Source organism: Chiloscyllium plagiosum, unplaced genomic scaffold, assembly GCF_037043375.1.
Source record: "Chiloscyllium plagiosum isolate Xiang-an unplaced genomic scaffold, Cpla_swu_hap1 HiC_scaffold_6, whole genome shotgun sequence".
NCBI classification, from domain to species: domain Eukaryota; kingdom Metazoa; phylum Chordata; class Chondrichthyes; order Orectolobiformes; family Hemiscylliidae; genus Chiloscyllium; species Chiloscyllium plagiosum.
In genome coordinates, this window is record NW_028270144.1 from 52,103,454 (window position 1) to 52,123,492 (window position 20,039).

The following is a 20,039-nucleotide window of genomic DNA, read 5'->3' on the forward strand; positions in this document are numbered from 1 at the left end:
AAAAAATACTCGAAAAGGTAATGGCAATAATTGTATAGATAACTTGATTTTACAAATGATACAGGGAATCATGCTCTGCCAGTGAATCTACAGTCCTGACCCCATAGCCTGTTCTAGGGTCAAACTATTTAAATATATCTGTGCCAGTATCAGAGGCCAGAAGAGATATCTCAGGGACAAAAAACGGGAGCCTGGGCTCTCTGGGTCTGTGCTCAGAGTGCAGGGGTGGGCAGGCCCATTGTGCTCAGGTTGGAGAGGTGGGGTGAGGGCTCCTGTGCACAGGTCAAGGCCCCAGATCTGGAGCAGCACTGGGTCCTATGATGCTTATTCCTGGGCAGGGGCAGCACATTTTGCACACCTATGAGGGTATGAAGCACAAATTGACAAGAATGGTTTGGTTACCTTACTAAAAGTGTTGGTAATGGATGGACTAACATTTAAAGAAAATGCAAGACATGGAAAAATGGTGCATTGAGAAAAACCTAGTTCTCAATGCCAGCAAAACCAAGGAACTCATTATTGACTTTTGGCAAGATGTTACTCATACCCCCCTACACATTAACAGTACAGAGAGTGTCAAGGTCCTGGGAGTGGTCTTCCACAAAAAGCTTTCTTGGATTCTATGTGTGGATGCACTGGTTACAAAGGCCCAACAAACATCTCTTCTTCCTCAGGCAGCTGAGCAAATTTGGAATGACGGCAAATACCCTTCCCAACTTTTATAGGTGCACCATCGAGAGCATTCTGTCTGGATGTATCACTACCTGGTATGGCAACTGTACCATTCCAGATCAGAGACAGTCACAGTGAGCGGTGAACTCAGTCCGAGTAATTACAAAGGCCAACTTTCCATCTATAGAATCCATCTACTAGGCCCGCTGTCAAGGAAAAGCCGCCAGCATTCTTAAAAGATCCATCCCACCCTGGCAATGTTTTTATACAACCCCTACTACAGAGAAGGTACAGAAGCCTGAACATATGCATCAGCCGGTTTCGCAACAGTTTCTGCCCTATTTGTTGTTAGAATGCTGAATGGACTCACAAACTCTTAACATTCGCCTGTACCTGTGTTTTTGTTTTTGCCGCTGTTTATCTATTATTTACTATCTATGCTACTTAACTATGTGATCTGCCTATATTGCTCACAAGACAAAGCTTTTCACTATGCTTCGGTACACGTGACAATAAATTCAATTCAATTCAATTCATTCCTGTCTGGTGCATAAATAAAACAGCTCAACCATGACTTTAAAAGGAATTGGTTATAATATTAGATTCAAACAGGAATCTTATGAAATTGCCAGAAAGAGCAATAAGCTTGAGGACGAGGAACATTTTAGAATTCAGCAAACGAGATTAAAGAGGGGGAGAATAAAGTATTAGAGTAAAATTGCAGGGACTATCAAACTGACCATAAAAGCTTTGAAAAAATGTGAAGTGAAAAGAAAGCTAAAAAAGACAAAAATGGCTGAAGAATTAAACACATTCTTTGATTCTGTCATCATGAAAGAGATCACAAATAACCACCCATAATTGTTTTGGAACTAACCGTCTACTGAGAGATCAGAATTGAAGGAAATTACTGTTAGTAATGGGGTTCAAAGTTGACAAATCATCAGGGCCTAATAATCGACATCCAGAATTGAAATGGCCCTGGAAGTATTGGATGCATTGATGATAATTTGTCTATAGTCTCTGGAGCAGTTCCAACAGATTGGAGTGTGGGAAATGCAATTTCAGTATTTAAAAAGGGAGCAACAGAGAAACAAAAAAAGAGAACTGCAGACCAATTAGCCTAACAATAGTAGTGGGAAGATGTTTGAACCTATTATAAGAAAATGTGATGACAGAACAATTCAAAAACATTAACAGGATTGGACAAAGCCAGCATGGGTTTATGATAAGGCACCAACTAAAGAGGTTAGTGGGTAACAGTAAAACATGTAGGATTGAGAATAATATATTGGCATGGATTGAGAATTGGTGATAGATAGAAAACAGACAGTGGGAACAAATAAGTCTTTATCTAGGTGGCAGGTAGTGGCTGTTGAGGTATCAAAAGAATCAAGTTATTCATGATTTGTAAAAATAATTTGGATGAGGGAACCAAATATAACATTTCCAAGTTTGATGATGACACAAAAATGGGCAAGATTGAGAGTTGCAGGGAGGATGCAAGGACATTTTAAGGTGATTTAGACAAGTTGACTGAGTTGGCAGACATGTAGCAGCTGAAGGACAACATGGATAATGTAAATTTCACTTTGTTCTGCAAAACAATAAAGCAGACTATAATGGTAATGATGAGGTCAGACAGGAGGACTTCATACAATGAGTTACCTGATTGTGGCAGTTAACCTGGCTGACAGATATAAACAGGGGTGTCAGAGATTCTGTTCACTCTGAGAGCTACCTCTATGGAAGGCTGACCAGTGTCGAGTACAATGCATGTGTAAGTAAAGGGTAACTTGGCCTCTGAGAAGGTATTTCAGTGGCAATGAGAATGGGATTGATCATGTAACCATGCAAAAGCACCTACAAGCTGAAGCCTAACTGGACATCAAACAGGCACTACAACTGACTTTGTCAAAGAAAATGCAGCAAGTGAAGCATATGAGTTACAAAGTATTCCAATGGAAGTGGAAGCCCTCACCAGGCCAAATGGCTTAAAAGGGACACCACTTGAGTAAAGGCATTTGCACAGCCCCATTCAGGATATATTCTGAACAGAGGTAGTATCCAAATCAGAACCAATCAAAATAAATGTCTGATTAAAGGGTCACCCAGTTCTAATTGAGGTTTTTACCAGCATGACTGTACCAGTGATTGCTGAACTGGTCTATAACAAAACTTGCTCTGGGCTCCAATCCTTCAGTTTGTGTAAGACTTCAGCTAGAATGAGAACCAATGCTGGGGGACCTTTAAAATGAAGGGTTCAACTTTGGTTCTGGTTTCGTATGGAAAAAACTGGTTCAATTATCGTAAAAGACTCAGGCCCAGGCTCAAAATTGGTTGAGAAAGATTCACTTTGATTGGCTCAACATTTTTCAATTAGGAAAAGGCTGCTTGAGTTAAGTCCAAATTAAATACCTGAAGATGGATACCAGGAAGTTGTGGCACTATCAAAGGAGCCAAGGCCACCTTGCATGATGACCAGGAAGATTGTATAGATTATAGATTGTATAGATTACATTACAGTGTGGAAACATGCCCTTCGGCTCAACAAGTCCACACCGACCCACCGAAGCGCAACCCACCCATGCCCCTGGTGTTAGGTAAGGGGTAAATGTAGGGGTAATTTAGCATGGCCAATTCATCTAACCTGCACATTTTTGGAATGTGGGAGGAAACCGGAGCACCCGGAGGAAACCCACAAAGACACGGGGAGAATGTGCAAACTCCACACAGTCAGTTGCCTGAGGCGGGAATTGAACCCGGGTCTCTGACGCTGTGAGGCAGCAGTGCCGCCCACTAAGCAATCCCACAATTCTGCAAGGCCTGCCCCATGCCTTACGTACAAAAATAAAGCTTACGTACAAAAATAAAGACAGAAATCAGGAGGTTGGAAAGCAAAGGAATCATCAGCCAGTACAGTTTGCTGAATGGGCAGCACTGGTCGTACTGATTGTGCAACCCAACAGGTTGGTTTGCATTACTGGGAAACTGCTTTTCGCAGCTGGATAAATATCCAATCCCTTGCACTGTGGACTTGTAAGCGAAGCTGGCAGTGGGGCTGTCCTTCACAAAGCTGTTTAAGAGCCATGTGTACCTGCAATTGTGGTTAGATGAGGATTTCCAGAAGTAAGCTACAATAAATACCCACAACAGTTTGTACCAATATACAAGACTGCCTATCATCAGCCTGTGCCATTTTTTAGCGGAAGATGGAGAACATTTTAAAAGGTTAACAGATTGTGAGTTACTTGGGTGACCTGGTAACAACATGGAAGACCAAAAAAAGAGAACTGAGGGAACTTGGATGTAGTCCTTAGACACTTTTCCAAGGTTGCCATACAACTAAGGAAGGAAAAGAATGTGTTCCAGTCACCCCATGTGGGCTACAGTCTGGGCTACACCCAGTGAAAGATAAACTGAGGATGAATAAAGCTGCCCCGCCTCCTATATCCATAACAGAGCTCAGGTTGCTGAATTATTATTGAACGTTTATACATAACCTAAACTCCATCCTGGTACCCTTCCATCTGTTATTGAAAAAGGGTCAGTGTTGGAAATGGTCTCTGTTAGGGCTGCCCATTACTAATGCATCTGAGGAGCAGGAAAATTGACACTTCCGATGTTGATTTTCCTGCTCCTCGGATGCTGCCTGACCTGCTGTGTTTTTCCAGCACTACTCTAATCTTGACTTTAATCTTTGCCTGCCCATTACTAACGCTGACAGTAACATTGTTCAGGGTTGCTGAAAGTGCAATCATTCTTGCAAGAACATAGATGATGGGCGGCACGGTGGCACAGTGGTTAGCACTGCTGCCTCACAGCGCGTGAGACCCGGGTTCAATTCCCGCCTCAGGCGACTGACTGTGTGGAGTTTGCACGTTCTCCCCGTGTCTGCGTGGGTTTCCTCCGGGTGCTCCGGTTTCCTCCCACAGTCCAAAAAGATGTGCAGGGTCAGGTGAATTGGCCATGCTAAATTGCCCGTAGTGTTAGGTAAGGGGTAAATGTAGGGGTATGTGTGGGTTTCGCTTCGGCGGGTCGGTGTGGACTTGTTGGGCCGAAGGGCCTGTTTCCACACTGTTTCCACACTGTAATGTAATCTAATCTAATCTAATGATAACATGTAACATTTAGTTAATTACAAGTAGAACAATATCAACACTGTACATAGCAGCTAATAAGTCAAGGTTGCAGAATTAATTGTTTCTCTTGAATTATTTAATCTATCTGTCATATACTAAAAGAATCAGTAAAAGATTCAAACCAGGTTCACACAGTAAAAATGCCCCTCCTTATCACTGTAGAAGGACATTGGACTGCGGATTAAAAAAAAATTAAGGTCATAGAGTCATAGAGATGTACAGCATGGAAACAGACCCTTCGGTCCAACCCGTCCATGCCGATGAGATATCCCAACCCAATCTAGTCCCACCTGCCAGCACTTGGCCCATATCCCTCCAAACCCTTCCTATTCATATACCCATCCAAATGCCTCTTAAATGTTGCAATTGCTCTGGCAGCTCATTCCATACATGAACCACCCTCTGAGTGAAAGATTTGCCACTTAGATCTCTTTTATATCTTTCCCCTCTCACCCTAAACCTATGCCCACTAGTTCTGGACTCCCCAGGGAAAAGGCTTTGCCTATTTACCCTATCCAAGTCCGTCATAATTTTGTAAACCTCTATAAGGTCACCCCTCAGCTTCCGATGCTCCAGAGAAAACAGCCCCAGCTTGTTCAGCCTCTCCCAGACTTGTTCACCCAGACTTAGCACCCTATCTTATTCCTGTAATCCTGCATTTCCTATAGGTAATTCACACATCCCTGGACACTATGGGCAATTTAATATGGCCAACCCACCTAACTCACATATCTTTGGACTGTGAGAGGAAACCTGAGCACCTGGAAGAAACCCAGGGAGAATGTGCAAACTCTACACAGACAGTCATCCAAGGCTAGATTTGAACTTGGGTCCCTGGCACTGCAAGGCAGCAGTGCTAACCACTGAGGCACCACAGCAACTCCAACTTTGTTGGAACTGATATTCCTTTGTAGTAATTTAAAAGTTCTTGATCTAATTGACTGGCAATTCTAGCAAATATTCTACTGTGAAAAGACTCAAGGAGAAAGATAAGAGAACTGTGATCGAAAGACAAGCCTGTTCCTCTCTCAGAGCCCTACAGCATGCAGACAGGCCCTTTGGCCCAAACTAGTCCATGCTGATCAAAATATCCATCCACACTAACTCCATTTCCCTACACTTGGCCCACATCCTTCTAGTCCTTTCCTATCCATGTATTTCTCCACATGCCTTTTAGATGTTCCACTGGCAGCTCATTCCATATGCATATCACACTCTGAGTAGAAAAGGTGCCCCTCAGATTCTTTCTAACCTTAAACTGATGCTTTCTATCCCTTGATTCCTCAACCCTGGGAAAAAGACTGAGTGCATTCAATCTAGCCATGCCTTGCATGATCTGAAACATCTATATTATGTCCCCCCTCAGCCTCGTATGCTCAAAAGAAAAAGGTCCTTGCTTGTCCAATGTCTCCCTAAAACTCAGAGCAGTGAGTCCAGGCAACGTCCTTGTAAATTTCTTCTGCACTCTTTTCAGTTGAATAACATTCTTCCTCTGACAAGATGACCAAAACTGAACATAATACTCCAGGTGTCGCCTCACCAATATCCTGTATAACTGCAACGAAACTTCTCATTTTTGATATTCAGTGCCCTGACTGATGAAGGCCAGTGCAGCAAAAGCCTTCTTCACTGCCCTATCTACCTGTGGCTCCACTTTCAGAGAACTGTGAACCTGAACTCCAAGATCCCTCTGTTCCACTACACTCCCGAAGGCCCTTACCGTTCATAAAATTCCTCCCTTGATTTGCTTTTCCAATCTCAGTGAAGATGCTGTTTGAGCAAGCTAATTACGAAGAGTCATCGTGGTTCCCTGATGAATAGCAATCAAAGGGATGCATGTGCACTCTAAGCCAGAAATCTCTCAATTATGACATTTTAAAGCTTTGTGTGTGCCTTTATGCTTTTTTGCTATAAACCATAAATCGCAAATAAAGATCATCTGACTCCGCCCTGCGACTGGGACTCGCAATGAAAATTTGAGATCTATCATTCTCATATCCAAGATGTAGTATTTAGGGAAATGAAGAGGCAACTATAATTGTCCAAAGTGTTGGCAGATCATGATCCCAAGCAAGATCTGGTGCTGACATACAATGCCTCCTTGTTCATTATTGGTGTAGTGTTGTCTCAGAGATGGTCCAATGGAGAAGAACACACATTGGCTGGACATTGGCTGACGCAGAGAGCAAATACGCTCAGATTGTGAAGGAAAGTTTGGCAGTTATCTTTGATTAGATTAGATTAGATTCCCTACAGTGTGGAAACAGGCCCTTCGGCCCAACAAGTCCACACCGACCCTCTGAAGAGTAATCCATGCAAATCCATTCCCTTCTGACTAATGCACCTCACACTATGGGCAACTTAGCATGGCCAATTCACCTGACCTGCACATCTTTGTGACTGTGGGAGGAAACCGGAGCACCAGGAGGAAACCCACGCAGACACGGGGAGAATGTGCAAACTTCACACAGACAATCAGCCGAGGCTGGAATCGAACCAGGAACACTGGTGGTGTGAGGCAGCAGTGCTAACCACTGAGCCACCGTGCTACCCCAAAAAAAAAAGAAATGTGAGAAAATTCCATCAATACCTTTACAGATGTAAATTTGTAGTCGTAACAGAACACAAACCCCTGGTAGGGTTACTCAAAGAAGACAAAGCCCATAGCTTTGGGGCAAATTCAGTGGTAGACTCTAATTTTAAGTGTGTACAATTACAAGTTGGAACACCATGCAGGAGACCAAGTAGCAAATATGGATGCCTTGAGCTACCGCCCCCAGCAGTTACACAAGGATGGTGCCATCACTGGAAGAGTCTGTTTTGGTTTTAAATTTTATGGACACCTTTCCAGTCTGACCTACATGTGATCCCAGATCCACAGCAAGCAAGCCACTATGTGAAGACTAATTAGAGATGCACATCCAATGCTGGCCTTGCCAGTGACGCCCATATTCCATGGAAGAGTAATAAGAATATATGACAAAAGTAACCACTTCCCTGGTTGGCTTCATGGTATTGTTATGAAGGTGTAGGTGTACTGTACCTTTAAGAGAGAGGTAAAGTGAGTAAGGACTGACTGAAAGCACAGAGTGCTGAATAATGTAAAAATGTAACACTTGGTGGAAACAAATAGTTGGAGTTGTATTGCCACGGAACAAAAACAAATTCAATTTCAGCTAATCTGTTTAAATTATGTCCCAGATACCAAAATCCAATCGAATTTGTATTTACTGTTTTGATGACATCAAACTAATGAAATGATCCAATGTTTTGGGTATAAAAACAGACATTTTGTAAAATAGGTTCGTCTCAAAGAGGATGCAGAGGGGCTAGCAGGAGGGGCCAGCAGGAGGTCATTATACACATTGGAACCAACAACATAAGAAGGGAAAAGGTTAAGATTCTGAAGGGAGATTACAGAGAGTTAGGCAGGAATTTAAAAAGGAGGTCCTCAAGAGTAGTAATATCTGAGTTACTCCTGGTGCTACAAGCTAGTGAGGGCAGGAATAGGAGGATAGAGCAGATGAATGCATGCCTGAGGAGCTGATGTATGGGAGAATGATTCAATTTTTGGATCATTGGAAGCTGTTTTGGGGTAGAAGTAACCTGTACAAGAAGGATAGATTGCACCTAAATTGGAAGGGGACTAATATACTGGCAGGAGGATTTGCTAGAGCTGCTCAGGAGGATTTAAACTAGTACGGTTGGGGGGTGGGACCCAGCGAGATAGTGGAGAAAGAGATCAATCTGTGACTGGTACAGTTGAGAACAAAGGCGAGTGAAACAGTCAAGGCAGGCAGGGACAAAGCAGAGAACAAGATAAATTAAACTGCATTCATTTCAATGTAAGAGGCCATCAGGGAAGGCAGATGAACTCAGGGCATGGTTAGGAACATGGAACTGGGATACTATAGCAGTTACAGAAACATGGCTCAGGGATAGCAGTTTAATATTCCAGGGTACAAATGCTACAGGAAGGGCAGAAAGGGAGGCAAGAGAGGAGTGGTGTTTTCGATAAGGGATAGCATTACAGCTGCACTGAGGGAGGAAACTCCCAGAAATACATCCAGGGATGTTATTTGGGTGGAACCTAAAAATAAGAAAGGGATGATCACCGTATTGGGATTGCGTTATGGACCTCCTAATAGTCAGAGGGAAATTGAGAAGCAAATTTGTAAGGACATCTCAGTTATCTGTAAGAATAACAGAGTGGCTATGGTAGGGGGATTTTAACTTTCCCAACATAGACTGGGACTGCCATATTGTTAAAGGTTTAGATGGAGTGGAATTTATAGAAGAGTACAAAGGCAGTAGGAATGTACTTAAGAGAGAAATTAGGAGGGCAAAAAGCAGACATGAGATAGCTTTGGCAAACAGAGATAAGGAGAATCCAAAGGGATTTTACAAATACATTAAGGACAAAGGGGTAACTAGAGAGAGAATAGGGCCCCTCAAAGATCAGCAAGGCGGCCTTTGTGTGGAGCCACAGGAGAAGGGGGTGATACTAAACAAGTATTTTGTATTTGTACTTATTGTGGAAAAGGACATGGAAGATATAGAATGTAGGGAAATAGATGGTCACATCTTGAAAAATGTCCAGAATACAAAGGAGGAAGTGCTGTATGCCTTGAAACACATAAAAGTGGATAAATCCCCAGAACCCGATCAGTTGTACCCTCGAACTCTGTGGGAAGCTAGAGAAGTGATTGCTGTGCCTCTTACTGAGATTTTTGCATCATCGATAGTCACAGGTGAGGTGCCAGAAGACTGGAGGTTGACTAATGTGGTGCCATTGTTTAAGAACGGTGGTAAGCACAGGCCAGGGAACTATAGACCAGTGAGCCTAACATTGGTGGTGGGAAGTTGTTGGAGGGAATCCTGAGGGACAGGATGTACATGTATTTGGAAAGGCTAGGACTGATTAGGGATAGTCAACATGGCTTTATGAGTGGGAAATCATGTCTCACAAACTTGATTGAGTTTTTGGAAGAAATAACAAAGAGGATTGATGAGGGTAGAGTGGTAGATGTGATCTATATGGACTTCAGTAAGGCGTTCAAAAAGGTTTCCCATGGGTCACTGATTAGCAAGGTTAGATCTCATGGAATACAGGGAGAACTAGCCATTTGGATACAGAACTAGCTCAAAGGTAGAAGACAGAGGGTGGTGATGGAGGGTTGTTTTTCAGACTGGAGGACTGTGAGCAGTGGAGTGCCACAAGGATCAGCGCTAGGTCCACTACTTTTCATCACTTGTATAAATGATTTGCATGTGAGCATAAGAGGTTCAGTTAGTAAGTTTGCTGATGACGCCAAAATTGGAGGTGTAGTGGACAGCAAAGAAGGTCACCTCAGATTACAACGGGATCTTGATTAGATGGGCCAATGGGCTGAGAAGTGGCAGATCGAGTTTAATTTAGATAAGTGTGAGGTGCTGCATTTTGGGAAAGCAAATCTTAGTTGGACTTATACACTTAATGTTGAAAAGTGTAGTGCTGGAAAAGCACAGCAGGCCAGGCAGCATCTGAGGAGCAGGAAAATCGATGTTTCGGTCATAAGCCTTTCCTCAGGAACGTTGATTCTCCTGCTCCTGCTCCTCGGATGCTGCCTGGTCTGCTACGCTTTTCCAGCATCACACTTTTCAATTCTGGTCTCCAGCATCTGCAGTCCTCACTTTCTCCTTATACACTTAATGGTAAGGTCCTCAGGAGTGTGGCAGAACAAAGAGACCTTGGTGTGCAAGTTCATAGCTCCTTGAAAATGGAGTCACAGGTAGCTTGGATAGTGAAGAAGGCGTTTGGTATGCTTCCTTTATTGGTCAGAGTATTGAGTACAGGAGTTGGGAGGACATGTTGAGGCTGTACAGGACATTGGTTGGGCCACTGTTGGAATACTGTGTGCAATTCTGGTCTCCTTCCTACCGGAAAGATGTTGTGAAACTTGAAAGAATTCAGAAAAGATTTATAAGGATGTTGCCAGAATTGGAGGATTTGAGCTATAGGGAGAGGTTGACTAGGCTAGAGTTGTTTTCCCTGGAGCATCGGAGGCTGAGGGGTGACCTTATAGAGTTTTATAAAATAATGAGGACATGGATAGGATAAATAGACAAAATCTTTTCCCTGGGACGGGGAGGTCCGGAACTAGTGGGCATAGGTTTAGGGTGAGAGGGGAAAGATATAAAAGGGATCTAAAGGGAAATTCTTTCACACGGAGGGTGGTACGTGTATGTAATGAGCTGCCAGAGGAAGTGGTGGAGCCTAGTACAATTGCAACGTTTAAAAGGCATCCGGTTGGGTATATGAATAGGAAGGGTTTTGGAGGGATATGGGCCAGGTGCTGGTAGCTGGGACTAGATTGGGTTGGGATATTTGGATGGCATGGAGTTGGACCGAAGGATCTGTTCCATGCTGTACATCTATATGACTCTTTGACTCTACAAATGTCAAGGACCAACAAGTATAGACTGCTCATGAAATAGCTCTCTGACAGGAACCTATCCATAAGAAAAGCTGTGCAGCAGAAGACCGAAGAGACGACCCAGGAAAAATCAGAGGAAAATCTACAGAGGAAAATCAACAAAGCTGACTGATTTTGAAATGTGATTTTGTTTTTGTAAATTTTAATCGTTTTTTTTAAAATATCAGATCAGTATTGTAGAGTGGGAGGTAAAAGAGGTTTAAGAGAAAGGATTTGTAAATAGTGGTTTTACTGTTCTCTGTTGGACTTAAAGAATAAAATTGCTAATTTTTACCTTAATTAGTGAAATTACGGATAGTTCTTTGCTTCTTGAAATTTAACAGATTACAGCGCAAAGTGAGCTTCTGTGTGTCGAGTTTAGATTAGCAGAGGGATAATGTCGTAACAGTATATTGATCTGGAAAATTATATTGAATGCATTTCAAGAACATGTTCTCTAAACTACTTTTGCCCCTATAATTTATCTGCTCTCAATGAAGATTAGAGCACCCATGAACCTTTGGTAAAAACCCATTTTGTACAGTTTGGCTACTGTCAGGAGAACTAGAAAGCCCTTTTCATCAGCATTGCCTGACCCCTAATTTCTTATCTCTATCCATTCTAGTTCTAGTTATTGCTTATTCAAGTCAAAAATCTTCCTCATTACTGCCTTACGTCATGTTTTATTATCAAGGCTACCCTAGCTGCTTTTCCATAACATCTGCCATTTGAATGTCATGTGCAGTGGAATATTTAATTCATATTTTTGATCACAATGTACCATTTCTCTATGATGGCCATTAGAGCAGTGCATGTCCACATGCTGGAGATGGGAAAAAGAAGTCTTAACTACAAAACTATAGTTCAGAACAGAAGAGCAGAGGTCAGATCCACGTTACATATGTTTCTACTCTTTTTGGTCTGATAATTCCAGGTTACTACATTTTCTTCCACGATGGGGCTTTTTACAGCTTAAATCAAGAGGAAAGTTGACTGGACCAACAACATTCGAGAGTGAATGCAGCAAACAGGCCATGTGCTGTACAAAAGGACTAGCCACACTACCATACATCAAGAACATCTCTGAAATGACAGCCAGACTACTGCGACCACTAGGACTTATAACAGCACACAAACCAACAGCCACTCTCAGACAGCCAACTCACCAAAACGAAGGACCCGATACCCAGCATGAGCAAAACTAATGTAGTGTACAAAATCCCATGCAAGGACTGCACAAATATAGGACAAACAGGAAGAAGCTAACGATCCGCATCCACGAACATCAACTAGCCACGAAACGACACGACCAGCTATCCCTAGTAGCCGCACACGTAGATGACAAGCAACATGAATTTGACTGGGACAAAACTACCATTATAGGGCAAGCGAAACAAAGAACAGCCAGGGAATTCCTAGAAGCATGGCACTCATCCACAAACTCCATCAACAAACACATAGACCTGGACCCAATATACCGGCCACTACAGAGGACAGCTGAAACTGACAACCGGAAGCGGCAGGGACAGGCCACGATAAATGCCGGAGGAAACACCACAGAAGCGCTTCACAGGAGGCTCCCAAGCACTGAGGATGTCACCTAGACAGGGGACGAAACGTTTGCAACAAAAACTTCCAGCTCGGCGAACAGAACCACAACAATAGCAATCTATGTTAGTCCACCTCACTCTTGGAGGTAAGGCCACAATCAAATCAGCCAAGCTTTTTTTGAGTAGCAATGCAGATTCAAAGGTCCAAATTTGGCTACTCCTGCTGTAAATTATGTCCCTCACAGGTCAGAATCATACAAAAATAATATACAATTGGGTATGGGTAGATGGCTACCAGATTCTAGCATAATAAAACCTATTGTTGTGATTGCTTTTGCTTTGTTTTATTCATGATTTAAACAAGGTGATCTAGTTCAATTTGAAAGCTTGTTTACAATGCATTCACTGTCCAAGGGCAGCAGATTCTGCACTACAAATAAGAATGCAAATCCAATATGAATCAGCATGTGCAGATTTCAATCTATTGGAATTCATGAGTTCAACACTGTTATCATTTCATATTAATGCCCAAGTTTTTGTTTAAAATTTGTGAAGCTAGACACTGACTGCACACTAAAAAGGAGTAAATTGTTTCGGCCTGAATATTAAACATTGAATTTCAGTAGTGAGTGCATTAACTGGTGCAGATGACAACTGCTTTTCTTATTTTCCTTCCTGCATTGTTCTGTTGCAGTTCGACAATGATGACAAGGGTGACATGCTAGGCCTGGGGCATTTATGTACCAGATGACAGCATGCAAAAATTGAATAATACAGCTTCAATCTGATCTACTCTGAATAGTATTGTGCAGAAAGATATCTGCTTTTGATGAGGAATCATTTTGGAGAAGAAAGTAAAAATTGGTTGTAGAAAGTCCACTGCTTAATATTCCATAACCAAGACAGCAGGAAACTTTGAAACTGATAGATGGGCCTGACAAACCAAAGAATCTTTCTAAGGAGGGAAAATATTCTTGTTTCACTAACCAGGACCACAGGTAGAGTAGTTTATTTGACAGAGATGGGGAAATGAATTTCGCCAGCGGATACAATTATGAAGTCTGGACTCAAAGGCAGCCTATCTTCCTTAAAGGAGAACTGCACTTTTGCAACAGGAACAACAACAGATTCAGTAAGGATTGACTGGAACATTAAGGATAGTAAATGCAGCAACAGGCTAGACAGAGAGGATTCTCAGGTTTTCAGACACGGTGCTAAAGAGATGAAGATGGTAAGGAAGAAAGATATCATGTTTCCACAGTGGGCCAGAACAGCTTCAAAGCATAGATGCTAAAAAGTAAATGGAAGCAGGTGGCCAGTGGAGCCCGAATTCTGGCTGCAGTGCCAGAAAACGCTCAATGAACTCACTTGGTAATGAAATTCAATGGATGCATATTTAAATTTACCTCATCACACCCAACAGCCTCTCCTGCAGTTTTATTTTCATAAAGAGTTGTCTCTAGGTGAAGGGAAAGGAATGGTTTATGCACTTATTCATCAAACAATGAAATTCAGATTGCTTTTGTGGCAGAACACAGAGTTAAGGACTTCAGTGGAAAACATTCAGGGTAGCACAGTGGCTCATTGGTTAGCACTGATGCCTCACAGTCCCAGGAACCCAGGTTTGATTTCACCTTGGGCGACTTTCTTCGTGGAGTTTGCACATTAGACAATAGACAATAGGTGCAGGAGTAGGCTATTCTGCCCTTCAAGCCTGCACCACCATTCAATATGATCATGGCTGATCATCCTTAATCAGTATCCTGTTCCTGCCTTATCTCCATAACCCTTGATTACACTATCCTTGAGAGCTCTATCCAACTCTTTTTTAAATGAATCCAGAGACTGGGCCGCCACTGCCCTCTGGGGCAGAGCATTCCACACAGCTACCACTCTCTGGGTGAAGAAGTTTCTCCTCATTCTCCCTGTTCACGCGTGGATTTCCTCCAGGTGCTCCGGTTTCCTCCCACAGTCCATTGTTGTGCAGGTTAGGTGCATTGGCCATGCTAAATTGGCCACAGTGTCCAGAGATGTGCAGGTTAAGTAAATTAGCCATGGGAAATGCAAGGTTACAGGGATAGGGTAGGGCATTGAGTCTGGGTGAAAAGTTTGTCACAGGGTTGCTGTGAACTCGATGCGCTGAATGGCCTGCTTCCACACTGTAGGGATTTGTGATTCTATGAACACACTGAAGATTGTTGATGAGTATGTATAAAGAGATGGATCTGCTGCAGAGTCTGCTCCCATTATTATGAAACATGGACGCATCTAGTGTAACATTAGGACAGAGATAGCCAGCAACATGTCAGGTGGCCGATGTCTCCTCTTCTATTTCATAACAAGAAAGTGTTTCAATGCTGAAATGAAAGCTCAGGGTGATGTCAAAGGATACACAGGGATACAGAGTTTGGTGAGTTCAGCCTGGACAATAACCTCCCATCTATAGAATCTATCTACCAGGCCAGCTGTCAAGGAAAGGCCGTCAGGATCCAATCCATCCTTTTCTACAACCTCTATCATCAGGGAGAAGGTACAGAAGCCTGAACACATGCACCAGCCGGTTTTGAAACAGTTTAAACAGTTTCGGCTTCACAAACAGCATTTGCCTGTACTGCGTTTTGGTTTTTGCTGCTCTTTACCTATTATTTACTTATCTATGCTATTTAACTATATGATCTCCCTATATTGCTCGTAAGACAAAGCTTTTCACTATGCCTCGGTACACATGACAATAAATTCAATTCAATTCAATTCAATTCAATTCACATTTGGTGCTACGCTGATCCAGACTATAGGCCTCATGACTGTTCTCAAAAGTAGCATGCAAATTCTCACATTTATCTGATTTCTCCTCCAGCAGGTTATTAGGATTGCTGAGGCATTGGCTAGATTGTGGACTATCCAGTTATCCTATTTCAGAATTACAGCATTTGTACTGTTATCACTGCCACTCCACAAGTGCACACTTTCAACATTTTCTTTCTTTATTTCAGCACCTGCAATTTCTTGTTTTGGTGTTCATGTGAAATCTAGATGGTTAGGTCTGTTGTCCACAGGGATCTTAAACCTGGATTACTTATGGACATGTTAAATTTTTAATTCAATGTGTTTTTTTAAATGAAGACACACAGCCAAAATTCAGTGACTGTTTAGCAAGTTTCAGAAACCATAGAAAGCCACTCCTGAAAATAGTTTTATGGGAAGTTCAAAAGAAGTGTTGCAATTCAAAACAAACTGGGCAACGATCTCCCATGGCGGCACAGACAATGAAGGGCTGACTACCCCTTTCAGCAGAAAGTCTTGGCCTGTGAATTACGTCCAAAACTGCAGATATGTCTATGTCTATGTATAGCCTTTCAGGACTTACAAAAGAAAGGGTTAAAAATTATCAGCAACTCTTGTTTTAGATGCATAATGTGCTGGCATGGACTTGTGTGCTGTGAAATCCACAGCTTGAGGACAGTCATGGTACACCCACATGTTGAAGGGAATTAAAGGCTTTCTCTCACTCTGAGTGCTGGTGAAGTTACCCTCAAAAAGGAAATAAGACAAAACCCTGTCACAGCTCCTACCTCTTAATGGGTATATCTACTGTTACGACATGGCGGTGAACCCTTCTGCTAATTAAACTAGACACCCAGAAAAGCTCACCTTGTTTCCTAATCTGTAAAAGTATGAGTGACAAACAACTCCCAAATTCCTCTATTTAAAGAAAAAACATCAATTTATTCTTTAACTCTAAAAGTGAACATTAGACAACAACTATTTACAACTCTAAGCCTCCTTTCTCTTAACTGCTTTTTATCTGCCTGCAACTCAAAAACACTATATGGTTCCAATACAAACATGTATTAAAATTACATCAACTTAATTTCAGTGGCCGTTGTCTCCGGTGTCCTCCTCCTTTCGGCTGCTGATCTCCCTAGATTGTCTTCTGTCTTTTACCGCAAAGATGTTTCATTAGAACAAGGTACGCTTGATAGAGAATGCTTCAAATGGCAGTTTACTCTCTGTCTAACTTTCAAAATGCTTGCTTCTTTATACTCCTAATATTGGATCGCCTCATTGGTTCAAGGTTGGCAAAAACAATAAGTTCAAAGTCAATTGGATTTTAGTATCCTGGGCATTAGATTACTTACAGTGTGGAAACAGGCCCTTCGGCCCAACAAGTCCACACCGCCCCGCCGAAGCGCAACCCACCCGTGCCCCTACATGTACCCCTTACCTAACACTACGGGCAATTTAGCATGGCCAATTCACCTGACCTGCACATCTTTGGACTGTGGGAGGAAACCGGAGCACCCGGAGGAAACCCATGCAGACACGGGGAGAACGTGCAAACTCCACACAGTCAGTCGCCTGAGGCGGGAATTGAACCCGGGTCTCTGGCGCTGTGAGGCAGCAGTGCTAACCACTGTGCCACCGTGCTGCCCACTGTGCCACCGTGCCACCCACAAAATTATTTAAACTGATGGGCTAAGTTCGAATTGTTGTCAGAACAGAAACGCAAACTCAGATATTTGTTTCAGAGCCAAATGTTACTTATTTTCAAGTTTCCATGACATCTGAGACTGCTAACTAATCATATGACAGGGGCTTATTAGCTGTCAGTGCAAAACAGCATTCACTCTCTCTTAAAGGTACAGTATACGCATTCAATTTCATAATACTACGCATGATGGAGCCAAGAGACTAATTTGTATCCTGTTTCACAGAGATCCGTACTGGGTCCTCTGTTGTTTGTGATTTATATAAATGACTTGATGAAAACATAGATAGGTGGGTTAGTAAGTTTGTAGATGACATAAAGATCGGGGGAGTTGTGTTTAGTGTGGAAGGTTGTCAGGCAGAAGGGATTAGTTTAATTTGGCATCATGTTCAGCATAACATGTCCTTGTGCTGTCCTGTTCTATCTTAGAGTCATAGAGTCATAGCGATGTACAGCATGGAAACAGACCCTTCGGTCCATGCCGACCAGGTATCCCAATCCAATCTAGTCCCACCTGCCAGCACCCGGCCCATATCCCTCCAAACCCTTCCTATTCATATACCCATCCAAATGCCTCTTAAATGTTGCAATTGTACCAGCCTCCACCACATCCTCTGGCAGCTCATTCCATACACGCACCACCCTCTGTGTAAAAACATTGCCTCTTAGGTCCCTTTTATATCTTTCCCCTCTCACCCTAAACGTATGCCCTCTAGTTCTGGACTCCCGCACCCCTGGAAAAAGACTTTGTCTATTTATTCTAAGCATGCCCCTCACGATTTTATAAACTTCTATGAAGTCACTCCTCAGGGTTTGACGCTCCAGGGAAAACATCCTCAACCTATTCAACCTCTCTCTGTAGCTTAAATCCTCCAACCCTGGCAACATTCTTGTAAATCCTTTCTGAACTCTTTCAAGTTTCACAACTTCCTTCTAATAGGAAGGAGACCAAAATTGCATGCAATATTCCAAAAGTGGCGGAACCAATGTCCTGTACAGCCGCAACATGACCTTCCAACTCCTATACTCAATGCTCTGACCAATAAAGGAAAGCGTGCCAAACGCCTTCCTCACTAGCCTATCGACCTGCGACTCTACTCTCAGAGAGTTATGAACCTGCACTCCAAGGACTCTTTGCTCAGCAACACTCCCGAGGACCTTACCATAAAGTGTATAAATCCGGCTAAGATTTACTTTCCCAAAATGCAGCACCAAAATTAAATTCCATCTGCTACTCCATAGCCCATTGGCCCATCAGAGGTAACCTTCTTCACTGTCCACTACACCTCCAATTTTGGTGTCATCTGCAAACTTACTAACTATACCTCCTATGTTCACATCCAAATCATTAAATAAATGACAAAAAGTAGTGGACCCAGCACCGATCCTTATGGCACTCCACTGGTCACAGGACTCCAGTCTGCAAAACAACCCTCCACCACCCTCTGTCTTCTACCTTTTAGCCAGTTCTGTATCCAAATGGCTAGTGTCCCTGTATTCCGTGAGATTTGACCTTGCTAATCAGTCTTCACCAGGGAACCTTGTCAAACACCTTGCTGAAGTCCATATGGATCACGTATACCGCTCTACCCTCATCAATCCTCTTTGTTACTTTTTCAAAAAACTCAATTATGAGACATGATTTTCCACGCACTAAGCCATGTTGACTATCCCTAATCAGTTCTTGCCTTTCCAAGTTCATGTAAATCCTGTCCCTCAGGATTCTCTCCAACAACTTGCCCACCACTGACGTAAGGCTCACAGTCTATAGTTCCCTGGCTTATCCTTATCACCTTTCTTAAAAAATGGCACATTAGCTAACCTCCAGTCTTCTGGCAACTCACCTGTGACTATCGATTATGCAAATATCTCAGCAAGGGGCCCAGCAAGGGTACACCTGATCGTGTCCTGGGGATTTATCCACCTTTATGTGTTTCAAGACATCCAGCACTTGCTCCTCTGTAATATGGACATTATTCAAGATGTCACCATCTATTTCCCCACATTCTATATCTTCCATATCCTTCTCCACAGTAAACACTGATGTAAAATACTCATTTAGTGTCTTCCCCATTTCTTGCAGCTCCATACTAAGGCCACCTTGCTTTGAGGGGCCCTATTCACTCCCTAGTTACCCTTTTGTCCTTAATGTATTTGCAAAAACCCTTTGGACTCTCCTTATCTCTGTTTGCCAAAGCTAGCTCATGTCCCATTTTGCCCTCCTGATTTCCCTCTTAAGTATACTCCTGCTGCCTCCTACTGTCAAAGAATTCACTCGATTTCTCCCGTCTATACCTGACATATGCTTCCTTCTTCTTCTTAACCAAACCCTCAATTTCTGTAGTCATCCAGCATTCCCTACATCTACCAGCCTTGCCTTTCACCTTAACAGGAATGTACTGTCTCTGGACGTTTTGGGCGAAAGTACTTCATCGGGAATCTTTTTTGAAAGTTCTTTTTCAAATTTTGAAATTTTGAATTTTCTTGCCTAATGCTGTCAAAATTAGTCTTCCTCCAATTTAGAACTTCAACTGATAGATCTGATCTATTCTTTTCCATCACTATTTTGAAACTAGTAGAATTATGGTTGCTGGCCCCAAAGTGCTCCCCCACTGACACCTCATTCATCTGCCCTGCCTTATTTTCCAAGAGTAGGTCAAGTTTTGCACCTTCTCTAGTAGGTACTATTGAAAATAAAAAGCATGAAAGCATGGGAAGGGTTAAAGCATGA

At 42.6% G+C, this 20,039-nt stretch overlaps 1 protein-coding gene across 7 annotated transcripts in view; it reads right to left on the reverse strand.

The window, feature by feature from the left end:
• Nucleotides 1-20,039, reverse strand: part of maml2 (mastermind like transcriptional coactivator 2) — a 434,176-nt gene that overhangs the window by 135,918 nt on the left and 278,219 nt on the right. The gene's annotated exons all lie outside the window — the stretch shown is intronic.